The sequence below is a fragment of the Erpetoichthys calabaricus genome, chromosome 4, assembly GCF_900747795.2.
Source record: "Erpetoichthys calabaricus chromosome 4, fErpCal1.3, whole genome shotgun sequence".
Classification (NCBI taxonomy): domain Eukaryota; kingdom Metazoa; phylum Chordata; class Cladistia; order Polypteriformes; family Polypteridae; genus Erpetoichthys; species Erpetoichthys calabaricus.
Genome location: NC_041397.2, coordinates 278,099,954 through 278,113,927, shown reverse-complemented (window position 1 = coordinate 278,113,927; position 13,974 = coordinate 278,099,954).

Below are 13,974 nucleotides of genomic sequence, written 5' to 3'. Positions count from 1 at the left end.
GTGGAGAGGAGAAAAGTAAAGAGAGTGGAACTGATGGTAGGAACTTTGAATGTTGGCAGTATGGCTGGTAAGGGGAGAGAGTTAGCAGATATGATGGAGAGAAGGAAGGTTGATATATTGTGCGTGCAAGAGACTAAATGGAAGGGGAGTAAGGCCAGGTGGATTGGAGGTGGATTCAAATTGTTCTATCATGGTGTGGATGACAGGAGAAATGGGGTAGGAATTATTCTAAAGGAACAGTATGTCAAGAGTGTTTTGGAGGTGAAAAGAGTGTCAGGCAGAGTAATGATTATGAAGCTGGAAATTGGAGGTGTGATGATGAATGTTGTTAGTGCATATGCATCGCAAGTTGGGTGTGCAATGGGTGAGAAAGAAGATTTTTGGAGTGAGTTGGATGAAGTGATGAACAGTGAACCTAAGGAACAGAAAGTGGTGATTGGATGCGGATTTCAATGGGCATGTTGGTGAAGGGAACAGTGGAGACGAGGAGGTGATGGGTAGGTATGGTGTCAAGGAGAGGAATGAAGAAGGTCAGAGGATAGTGGATTTTGCCAAAAGGATGGACATGGCTGTGGTGAATATGTATTATAAGAAGAGGGAGGAACATAGGATTACATACAAGAGTGGGTGAAGATGCACACAGGTAGATTACAGTAATCCCTCGCTATATCACGCTTCGACTTTCGCGGCTTCACTCTATCGCGGATTTTATATGCAAGCATATTTAAATATATATCGCAGATTTTATGCTGCTTCGCGGGTTTCTGCGGACAATGGGTCTTTTAATTTCTGGTACATGCTTCCTCAGTTGGTTTGCCCAGTTGATTTCATACAAGGGACGCTATTGGCAGATGGCTGAGAAGCTACCCAATCAGAGCATTTATTACGTATTAAATAAAACTCCTCAAATATATTGTGAGCACAGGGGCTGTTCACACCCCTAGAAGATATGGCCACTCCTCAAAAAACACTGTAAGATTACCTTCACATTGCTCTCTTCCTTGCTGGGCTTAAATGTGGCTGTTTTGTCAAGCGATATGCTTCCTGCATGGTGCTTCACATACTTAAAAGCTCGAACGGGTTTTTCTCTGTCTCTCTCTCTCTCTCTCTCTCTCTCACTCTCTGACATTCTGTGCTCCTGACGGAGGGGGTGTGAGCAGAGGGGGCTTTTCGCACCACTAGATGATACGGACACTCCTCTAAAAAAATGCTGAAAGGCTACCTTTACATTGCTCCCTTCCTAGCAGCTGCGTTGTCTGGCGGTGCTTCGCATACTTAAAAGCCAAATAGCCCTATTGATTTCTGATTGTTTGCTTTTTTCCCTCTATCCCTCTGACATTCTCTGCTCCTGATGTGCACTCCTTTGAAGAGGAAGATATGTTTGCATTCTTTTAATTGTGAGACGGAACTGTCATCTCTGTCTTGTTATGGAGCACAGTTTAAACTTTTGAAAAAGAGACAAATGTTTGTTTGCAGTGTTTGAATAAAGTTCCTGTCTCTCTACAACCTCCTGTGTTTCTTTGCAAATCTGTGACCCAAGCATGACAATATAAAAATAACCATATAAACATATGGTTTCTACTTCGCGGATTTTCACCTTTCACTGGGGGTTCTGGAACGCAACCCCCGCGATAGAGGAGGGATTACTGTACATCCTATGCAGAAGAGTTGATCTGAAGGAGATTGAAGACTGCAAAGCGGTGGCAGGGGAAAGTGTAGTTAAGCAGCACAGGATGGTGGTCTGTAGGATGACGTTGGAGATCAAGAAGAGGAAGAGAGTGAGGGCAGAGCCAAGGATCAAATGGTGGAAGTTGAAAAAGGAAGACTGCAAGGTTGAGTTTAGGGAGGAGGTGAGACAGGCACTGGGTGGCAGTGAAGAGTTACCAGACAGCTGGGAAACTACAACAGATGTAGTAAGGGTGACAGCAAGAAGGGTGCTTGGCGTGACATCTGGAAAGAGGAAGGAGGAAAAGGAAACCTGGTGGTGGAATGAGGAAATAAAGGAGAGTATACAGAGGAAGAGGGTGGCAAAGAAGAAGTGGGATAGTCAGAGAGATGCAGAAAGTAGACAAGATTACAAGGAGATAAGGCGCTAGGTGAAGGTGGCAAAGGCTAAAGAAAAGGCGTATGAGGAGTTGTATGAGAGGTTGGACACTAAGGAGGGAGAAAAGGACCTGTACTGATTGGCTAGACACAGGGACCGAGCTGGGAAAGATGTGCAGCAGGTTAGGGTGATAAAGGATAAAGATGGAAACATACTCACAAGCGAGGAGAGTGTGTTGAGCAGATGGAAAGAGTACTTTGAGAGGCTGATGAATGAAGAGAATGAGAGAGAGAAGAGGTTGGATGATGTGGAGATAGTGAATCAGGAAGTGCAACAGATTAGCAAGGAGGAAGTAAGGACAGCTATAAAGAGGATGAAAAATGGAAAGGTCGTTGGTCCAGATGACATTCCTATGAAAGCATGGAGGTGTTTAGGAGAGATGGCAGTGGAGTTTTTAACCAGATTGTTTAATGGAATCTTGGAAAGTGAGAGGATGCCTGAGGAGTGGAGAAGAAGTGTACTGGTGCCGATATTTAAGAATAAGGGGGATGTGCAGGACTGCAGTAACTATAGGGTAATAAAATTGATGAGCCACAGCATGAAGTGAAGGGAAAGAGTAGTGGAAGCTAGGTTAAGAATTGAGGTGATGACTAGTGAGCAGCAGTATGGTTTCATGACAAGAAAGAGCACCACAGATGTGATGTATGCTCTGAGGATGTTGATGGAGAAGTTTAGAGAAGGCCAGAAGGAGTTGCATTGCGTCTTTGTGGACCTGGAGAAAGCATATGACAGGGTGCCTCGAGAGGAGCCGTGGTATTGTATGAGGAAGTCGGGAGTGGCAGAGAAGTACGCAAGAGTTGTACAGGATATGTACGAGGGAAGTGTGACAGTGGTGAGATCTGCGGTAGGAGTGACGGATGCATTCAAGTTGGAGGTGGGATTACATCAGGGATTGGCTCTGAGCCCTTTCTTATTTGCAATGGTGATGGACAGGTTGACAGACGAGATTAGACAGGAGTCCCTGTGGACTATGATATTTGCTGATGACATTGTGATCTGTAGCGATAGTATGGAGCAGGTTGAGGAGACCCTGGAGAGGTGGAGATATGCTCTAGAGAGGAGTGAAAGGGAAGGTGTACAGGACGGTAGCAGAGGTGGAGGTGGCAGAGTTAAAGATGCTAAGATTTGCACTGGGTGTGATGAGGATGGATAGGATTAGAAATGAGTACATTAGAGGGTCAGCTCAAGTTGGAAGGTTGGGAGACAAAGTCAGAGAGGCGAGTTTGCGTTGGTTTGGACATGTGCAGAGGAGAGATGTTGGGTATATTGGGAGAACGGCACTAAGGATAGAGCTGCCAGGGAAGAGTAAAAGAGAAAGGCCTAAGCGAAGGTTTATGGATATGGTGAGAGAGGACATGCAGGTGATGGGTGTAACAGAGCAAGATGCAGAGGACAGAAAGATATGGAAGAAGATGAACCGCTGTGGCAACCCCTAATGGGAGCAGCCGAAAGAAGAAGAAGAACAAGTAAAGCTATAACCAATTCTGAATATACAAATGCAAAATAAACATGGAAAGGTTTTTAAGAAAGTGTTGAGACCAGCAATGATGTATGGCGCTGAGACATGGGCAGTAAAGGTAGCACAGGAGAAGAAGTTGGATGTGGCAGAAATGAGAATGTTGACATGGATGTGTGGAGTTATAAAATAAGACATAAAAAAGTACAAGAACAGTGACAGAGGTATCTAAGAAAGTAAAGGAAAGTCTGTTGGTATGGACATTAGATTATAGATTATAATTTGTTTCCGAAGTGGAAATTAAAATAAAACTTCTGGCTTGGATAAGAGAGAACAGCTACTGTGTATTCAGGCTTGTATGTGGCAGCAAGATGATATCAATGATGTGAGGAGGAAAGAAATGAATATGTCGGCAAAACAGTAATGGGAATGAAAACATACTGGAAGGGAGGGAGGCCAAAGTGGGTGGATGAAGTAAAAGAAGATCTGAAGGGAAAGGGTCTGACTGGGAAGAATGTGCAGTACCAAGCTGCATGGAGAAGGTTGATCAAGCACATCAACCCCACATGTGGGAAATGATGAAGAAGAAGATAATATCATGACTGTTGTTTTCCAGTTTTTTTTCCTTTTTCTGAAGATAGCCTGTCAAGTTACTTTGCTCCTTTAACTAGTATACTGTGGGAAAACTCTAGCTCTTGGTGACCTTCAACTGGATATGCAGGTTCAGAAAATCGAATGAGTTTTTTCAATTTACTATCAAAATGGATAGAAATCAGTTTAGCCTGATGTACATATGATTAGTCTTGTATGTTCATTATGTCCACAATTGCTGCTAGAAGACCATACATTGGGCACAGTATAAAAAAGTGTGGCCAGAAATGGTCATATCAAGAATGTCTCAAAGATGCAATCAAGTCACTTTGATAGGGGTGAATCCTTAGTTATTGTTAGGCCCATTTGTCAGCTTGAATTATCAAGTTGACTGATATGGTTTGTTGCATCCGTCAGGAAGGATGTGGAAGGTTTATAAGAAATTTGACAAACAAGAGCAGGTCATTCAGTCTATCAAGTTTGTTTGTTTCGTTAAAAGCTAAGCTGTCCCAATTTCTCATCCTGATACTTATAAAAAGGTTGTCAACGTGTCTGCTTCAACTATATGCCTCAGTAATTTGTCCCAGATTTCCACAAATCTTTGCATAAAGAAGTGCTTCCTGGCATAGTCCTATTAATTTCCAATGGTGTCCTTGAATAACAGTAATTCACTGTTAAGTTAAAAGAATTCTGCTTGATCTGCTTTATTTGGTATTTATCAATGCCTTTGAGGATTTTGAAGACCCGGATTAAGTCCCAGTCTCCTCTGCACAAGACTAAAAGACTTATTGAAATAACATAAAATAACAAAGAAGCCTTTCACACACCAGACCTTCACAGTGCAGTTCAGTTTCAACCTGTCAGGACTTTTGTTTTTTTGACTCATAAAAACACACCACTCAAGTTAGACAAGTGTTGTTTTGATTTTTTAATTTGACCATTATTCATATTATTTTACTTCTATTTCTTCTTATTTATTTTTATGATAATGATGTAATTCATTGCTATTTTGAACATTTATTTAGGCTGTGGGCACTGCTGTTTTTTTGTGATTCCGATAGCAGCCATGTTGTTTTTTTAGTAATGGTGCCAACTTCTGGTAATGTGTTTTCCATCACTATGGGTGCTATTGCTGTGGCTCAGGTAGTAAAGACGACATCATGGTACACGTGGCCTTGTAATATTGTAATATTGGAATTTTTTTTGGAATTTTTAAATTTTGGTTTCTATTTTGGTACTGAAATATTGCCTTTTTTAACTTATTGACATTTCCCTTGACAACATCTTCACTTTTTCCCAACATACAAACTTGCTTTTTTCTTCTCCTATTTCTCAGCATTTTTGCTCCTTCCTTTTGATACTCATGACACCACCATCACTAGATTGACTTGAAATATGAGCCAACAATTCAGAGTTGGGACACCATTTATAATGTCAATTACAATTAACAGTTATTGCTTCTTGTTCATCTCTATATTTAATTATATCTCTGATTTTAATTTGAAGAGAATAGAGACATTAATTGCAATGCTATTGCTGATCATACTGACGCAGTTATGTGTCAACACATATTTGAACAACGTCTTCTCAAGTCAGGACTTCCTTTAGAAAATAAGAACAGCTTTTTAGGTTAAGATATTTTAGACTGTTAGTCCCCAGGTATATTTTCCCCCAAATGATATCTCATTTACTGCTACTCCTAGAAATAGAATGTCTGTATTTGTATTGATGAGCACGGCTAACTCACCCCCAATTGATGTTACACAGAGCAATTATGTTTCAATTAGGTACCACACGAGGAAGATAGTAAAAAAGGTAATTTTAAAGTTTCATCTATGTAATTAATCTAAAGCATCAGTTTTGTGTTTGTTGATGGTTTGTAACAAGAGTAAATCAAAGAATTAGATTTTTTTTTTTTTATTTTAATTTTGTAAACCAGTTACTGACTTTTTCTGTACTCTGTCCTATTCTCCTTTTCTGTATTTTTTGGGTTCCTGTGGACAGAGGTCTTCATGAGGCTATCAGGCAGCACTTATACCTGGCATCTGTGTGGCATATTCCAATGTCCCAGTGCAGTGATGGGGACACTGTGCTGTAAAAACTGGTGCCAACCTTTGGTTGAGATTTAAAGCCATGGTCCCGAGTGTCTGTGGTCATAATATATTCCTGGTCCACCATCGAAGAAGTGTAAGGGGTATGCAGATGTCTTGGATAAATTGTCTATCCTGGCCTCATCTACCCTAATTATCTTAGTGGCTAACTAGTTTTCCCACCCCTATACCACCTAATTGCTAATATGTGGTGAGTGTACTGCTGCAAAATGGTTGCCGTCGCATCATCCACATATTACACATTGGTGGTGGTGAAAGTGGCTCCCCACCATCTATATAAAGTGCTTTGAGTAGTGAGAAAAGTACATTAATTTTATTATTATTATTATTATTGTTATATTTTTCATGTATGCCAGGCTTACTGCTGAAGAATGTTTATAGCTACTGAACTAGGGGAAAAGAAGAGTAAAAATGACAGATTCTAAACCTACTTACAGGATTGGAAGTGAGGATGATATGAGCCATGCACCCAGTCCTTCCTTTAAAGGAGGAAATGTCTGCTGTGATCACCTACTAATAAATGTAGCCTTTCCCACCAAGTTGCATTGCAAAATTACAAACACCTCAAATCCCCAGAAAATCTGGATGTTCTGCTGGTGGTAAGGCAAAGGTTCAGAAGGACCAAAAATAAATTGTTGTTGTGTAGGCTTAAATCAAAACAATGAAGACAGTTCAAATCTTTTGTCTAAATAAAAGAGAAGGCAAACTTATAGTCAGAAACAAGTTGTAAACCAAAAAAATCAAACAATGGTGATTTACATAAGAGGTTCCATACACCATACACCCAGAGGTGAGTAGTAACGAGTTACATTTACTTCGTTACATTTACTTGAGTAACTTTTTAAAAAAATTGTACTTCTAAGAATAGTCTTACTGCACCATACTTTTTACTTTTACTTGAGTACATTTGTGAAGAAGAAACGCTACTCTTACTCCGCTACATTGGGCAACACTTGACTCGTTACTGTTTGCATTTTTGCCAGAGAGAAGTCGCCAGTGGATCGACTGCATGACTGTTTCACCAATCAGACGTAGCAAACAATAATCACATGACTCTGTTTCACCAATCAGATGTAGCCATGCAGTCACATGACCACACACAAATTTCCTGCGTCTGCAGCCTGTTAGAGACTTTTTAGTCATGTGGGGCTCCTGTTCACTGCTAAACGGTCACAGCTTCACTTCAAGAACCTTGAGAGCCAACTCCTGCTGAAGCTTAACCATCACTTCACTGAGTAAAGAACAAGCACGTTTTAACCAAACATGCACAGACACAGACAGTCAAGGTAAGGTGAGACTTCTTGTACGTGCACAAGCTGCCTTGTTCGAATGTTATTTTCTATCAGCTGTGCTATTTGGAGGGCAAGTGTGTGACGATGTTGGTCCCCTACAGACTCTTTTCTTTTCTTTGATTCCCCCTTCTTTTTTTTTTTTTTTTTTCTGCTGACCCGTATATATACACTCCTGTCTCCGTGGGCCTTAATCACAATGCGCAGAAAACCAATAAAGCAATCGAGAATGATCGCACCCGCACGTGCAGATGTGACTCGCTCCAACTACCTCATTAACTCCCCGTGGTCGTGGAATTGCTCTTGCAGAGAGCAACACGGCTCTGTGGATTTGAAACTGGCCTTTTTTTTTTTTTTGAAGCTGTGGACCCACTACACCACAAAGTGAATATACAGTATTATACTGTCAGTGTACTGGTTATCTTGTCACTGTAGTTTAAGATGGTTTTTATAACCATAAATTAGTTTTCGAGGAGCGGGTTGATTCAGACGGAGCACTACTGAAGGCCTAGGTGTGAAATGCATGGTCCGTCACTGAGGCCTTCACAGTGTAGTTCAGTTTCAACTTGTCAGGGATCTGTTCATTAGCAGAACCTGAGTGGTCAAGAAGGAGCGTAGGATCTCCATGTGTATAGATGTTGACCAGTTGATTAAACTGTAGGCAAGAATCAAGGATTTGATCTTCATACATGCCACTAAAGGGAGCCAGTGTAATGATCTGAAATAATCATGTGCTGGTGAGACCACATCAGGAGTTCTCTCTGCAGTTCTGGTCACCTCATTATAAAAAACTTACAGTGGACCTAGAAATTGTGCAGAGGAAAGCAACCAAGTAAATTGCTGGATGAAAATGCATGTCCTACAATGACAGGTTAAGGAACAAAAACCTTTTTATTTTTGAGCAAAGAAAAAAATGTGGGGGCGTAATTGAGGTCTTTAAAATTTTCAAGGACATTGATAAAGTTTATCAATTAAACAGCAAACCAGATACTCAGAAAGACTGATGGCAAATAAAGCAAAGTAAAATCAGTGAAGAAACAAAAAAGCAATTCTTCACAAAAGGTTAGTGGGAACCTGGAACTGCCAAGTTACATTTCTGAAAATTATGTGAATGACATATTGGAAAAGCTTAATACTTAGCCAGACAAATAAGCTTGATGAACTGAATAGTCTCCACACTTTTGTTATATTTCTTACATACAACTGCATAATTAGAAAACCCATTCATTTATTGCTTGAGCAGGCTTTCTGAACACAGGATATTAGATCTGAGGGCTAAGAAAAAACAATTGTGGTAGAGCATAAACTCAATAAAGGCCAAAGAAAGACACAGACAAACACCCAAAATGTTTAAGTAGTATAGTGTGAGAAGACGAAAAAGATAAAAAGACCTTGAGTCATCATTCTATTAGAGCAGTTGCTTCTAACAGAGTGTATTCCCCATCATTACATCAGGAGTATTAGTTAACCAAAATTATTCTTTATTCAGTAAATGATTTCAGATAAATAGTCAAGTATGGCTATGGTAGGGATGTCAAACTCAGTTTTATTGAGGGCCAAAAATAAGACTTTATATACCCAACATGGATTGGAATACATCAACAAAGAACTCCTGCCACATTTTCTTTACAAACAAGACACACAGGTCGGCTCTGTTCATCACATTCGTATAGTTCTAGTGTTTTTGCTGCCCTACAATTTAAAAATAATGGTTCTTTAATGGCACTATATGGTTCTTTACTGGATTGTGTGGTTCATCATAGAGCCATTGTTTGACAAAAATACATTTCGTTCTGGGAAGGGTTCTTTGCCAAAGAGGTTGGTTATTTGTGCTTTGAAAACCTTTCTAATATATAGAAAAAGAAACTTTGATGTATGGTAGGCTACAGTACACTAAAGGATTAAGAAAATCTGCACTTAGCCTTAGTCTCTGTTACTGGACGTATGCAATGAAAGTCCTTTGAAATCATGAGCCATGGGTATTTTACAAATATGTCACTGTTATTTACTGTATGGAGCTTGTTATGGATCTAAATGAAGAAAGCCTCTTTTCAGGAACATTCGTGTGGACTGTTTTTTTGTGAACCAAAAGTGGCTCCCCTATGGCATCACTCTGACGGGCAATCGGCCTGTAGCACTGACTTCCACCATCATGAAATGCTTTGACCGGCTGGTTATGCAGAGCATTAAGTTCATTCTTCCCACCTCCCATGACCCATTTCAGTTTGCATATAGGTCAAACAGGTCCATAGAGGATGACATTACCTGCTGCTCTCCATCCAGCCCTCACCCACCTGAACTCAAAGAACTCCTATGTGCGAATGTTGTTCTTAGATTTTAGTTCAGCATTCAACACAATCGTTCCCCAGCAGCTAATACAAAAACCCAGCCATTTGGGACTCAAGACCTCTCTCTGCAACTGGGTGTTGGACTTTCTTACAGGGAGGCCACAAAATGTGCGGGTCAGCAATAACACCTCTAAGACCATCATGTTGAGCACAGGGGCCCCACAAGAGTGTGTGCTCAGCCTGTTGCTCTTTACCCTGCTGACCCATGACCGTGTACCAATCTACAGTTACAATTACATTGTCAAGTTTGCAGACGATACAACCATCACCAACAATGAAGTAGCCAACTTCAGTAACGAGGTCAGCCAACTGGTCCAGTGGTGTAAAGACAACAATCTCTTCCTGAACGTGGGAAAGACCAAGGAGATTGTGGTCAATTACAGGAGAGGTCATTCACATCACCCCCCACTGACGATCGACGGTGCAGCTGTGGAAAGGGTGAGTAGCACCAAGTTCCTGGGGACGTACATCTTCGAGGACCTCTCCTGGTTAGATAACACCACATCACTGGCCAAGAAAGCTCATTCTCGCCTCTACTTTCTACGCAAACAGAGGAGAGCACAAGTTTCACCCCCCATAATGTGCTCTTTCTACCAGGGCACAATCGAGAGCATCCTCACCAGATGTATCTCTGTGTGGTATGGAAGCTGCACTGCCTCCTGTAGGAAGTCCCTGCAATGCGTAGTGGATGTGGCCAGTAAGATCATTGGTGCCCCACTACCCTCCCACAAGGACATTTTCCACACCCGTCTCACCCGTAGAGCCACCAGCATTGCTGGTGACTCCTCCCACCCCTTTCACTCCCTTTTTAGCCTCCTTCCCTCAGAGAAAAGGTACCGCAGCCTCCGGGCCTGCTCCACAAGACTGTCTAACAGCTTTATCCACCAAGCTGTCGGGATGCTGAACTCTGTACACTACCTTCCCCCACTGCCCTTAGACCATAACAAGAGTCACTATCTACCAAGTACCCTACCACAGCTGGTATTATATAAAGACTCAATATTACATCTGCTGCTGTTTGTCTTTTTGTACATCTCACAAGCTACTCTATAATGCACCTTCTCATTTTTTACTGTAATTGGCTTTTGCACTAATGACTATTGCACATTGTACACAGGTCTACTTACAAGTTCTAATGTTATTAATCTTATATGTTATACTTTTGTACTTTTTTATATTTTATTGTACTACGAAGATGAGAGAGAAACAGTATTTCGATTCTCCTGTATGATCTACACATATAGTGAATTGACAATAAAAGGCTATTTGATTTGATTTGAAGAACCTCTCTAGCACCTTTATTTTAAAGAGTGTAGGTGTACCTGTAAATGACTCCTGTACCAATCCCTCCCCCCAATTTTAATAAATAATGCCAAAGAAAATTAGCAGTTTCTACATTTATTAGGTAAATTGTAGTAAAATTAGGTAAAAATGTGTAAATGCAAATAGTATACAAAAATAACAATATAACATAATGGGCAGGTTATTTGATTGATGGCAGTTCCATTTTACAAGAAGAATGCCAGCTTTAAAAAATAAATAATAATATGTTTAAATAAAAATGATACACATGATGGCTACATAGGTAATTCAAGAAATGCTATAGTTATAAATTCTATGCACTGACCAGTTCAGTGATCAGGCAGAGCTCCAGCCTTTAAGTATTTTGATTTCTCATATTTTAAAGATTTATAACAGCCATGTAGACAATCCCAAAAACGCTGTTAATGGCAGTCCACTGTGTTTAAAAAAATAGAGGATGAAACAGAAAGAAAGATCCATGTTATACAACGATATGTATCCAAAACCTGAATCGACCCTATGATGAAATAAGGGTGAAAGAGAAGATACAGGACCCACTTCCTAAAAACGGCACAGTAGTAAAAAAAAAGCAAAATTACAAACTTGTGCCTGGAGAAAATAAAGAAAGAAGGACTTTGAGTTAAACAGCATTTCCTTGAAGCGTACACCTTGGGATTTGCAAGACCACCTGTAAAAGGTGCCCTGGTCAGCACATAAAGTCTCGTAAGACTGGCATTCTGTACACAAGCAAAAATTTGTTGGTAAAGCAAAGGACATCAGCATCACAATTGATGGCACCAGACCTTTTTAAAAAACAGATGTTTTGTAAATGCACTGGTCTTTTGGAGATAGTGAGAAACAAATTGTGATCACACTTAACATTTCTACAACAATCAAGTAAAGGAAAAGACAAACGAATTATGTACGGCAGCAATCTGGTAAGCAGGGGAAGGATTGGTGGCCACCATTGACTTCTGTGCAGTTTTAAAATGTGAATGCAGCTGTGTGAGTGAAATCAAGTTAGCATTTCCTTTATGAGATTGTCATATCTTTTTCATCTTGTTAAAACAGAAAAGTTTACTAATGACAGTGTGACGCCTCACTTTCATTTAACTTTTTTTTGTTGGGTCATTATAAGTAGCAACTTTTCTTTGTAACTACAGGTCAGTTGGTGCAGTGTGCTGTGTTGTGCTGTGCAGAAACACAACGACCACTAGAGAGGCATTTGAATGCCAAGTGTAAATGTCAGTTATAGATAGACTCTTTATATGAAATACATACTAAATGTGTGTTTTGTTTTTTTTTTTTGAGAAAATGAACAATCTTAGTGGGCTGTTTGTAAAATGTTTTAAATATTGATACCGTAGGGAGGATCGGGTTCTTGGACCTTTCTCAATGCAGCCTGTGGGCCTTGAGATTGATACCCTTGAGCTATGGGTAATTAGAAACAACTAGGTGCCTAGAAATGGCTGGGAAGCCCCTGATAGGCTATCAAGACCCAATGGTCACTTGGGTGGTACAATAGATGTAACAGATTTTTTCCCTCATGGTTTCTGTCTTTTGCATGCTCTCAAACAATTTATTTTTTAATTTCTAACTTGAATCCAGTAAGGGTGTTTGATCAAGGTGCCATATCTCTTGAGGAAGGTGGACACCTGTTATTGTGTATTACCTAATTGCAGTATATGTTTCAATGCAGTTTTTGATACTTTACAGCTTCAGAAACAGTTTACTGGAACATCCCAACATTTTGGATGTACTTAGGCTAGATGTGTTTCCATATCAAGACAGTCAAGCAACTGCTTCTTGCATCATAATATTTGAGCACCACTTTATTTCAATCATTTAGCCATTTGCACTAAGAGGTACCTTTTAATAATATTCAATTCCATATGCCTATTATATGGTCTGTTCTATCCCTATCCAGAATATTGATTCATGTACCGCATCATGGAAAAGGGCTTGTGACTCTGTGTTGTCTTCCATTGTATCCCTCAATTTAGACATTCAGTTTTAAATAACTTGCAGTTTCTCATCTACAAAATATTAAAAACATGTTATATGAGAATATATTTGGAAACATGGGACTAAAACATTTTAAATAGCTGGTTCATCTCCCTGAATGTAATGTTGGCTTTCTGTTCTTGCAGGAAGAGAGGCTAGGGACAGGTTCTGGGAATGAAACACCATTTTCAAAATGAGGTCTTTCTGCCATTTTTCTCTTTGATACAATGAGATAAAGAAGCTGCAGTGAAGAGTTGCTTGAATGTTTCCTGTGATGTTCAAAGAATTGCAATTGGGAAGAATAATGTATTTCTGCTTTCTATTTTCCACTCATAAAAGTGTAGTCGAAAGGAGATGAATGCCTCACATTCTGAGCTTGTGACAAGAGGCTTCTCATTGTGTCTTATGGTGTGCTACTTAAAGTATAAGTTGTTTTGCCAGTTACTGTTTTTTATTTTACTTTGATGTAAAGATGTTGCTATTTACAATGCATCACTTTTTTGGATTTGACATACTTTATTAATCCCCAAGGGGAAACTGTCATTTTGCATGACTCTTTGGGAGATCATGTCGCAGGGTCAGCCATTGTACAGCATCCCTGGAGCAATTTTCAGGATAATGGCCTTGCTCAAGGGCTCAACGGAGTAGGATCCCTTCTAGCAGTAATAGGATTTTCAAACCGGCAACCTTCCAGATGCCAGCAGCAAATCCTAGTCACAGAGCCACCACACCACACAGTATGTATGTGTACCAAAATGCTTTATTCAGA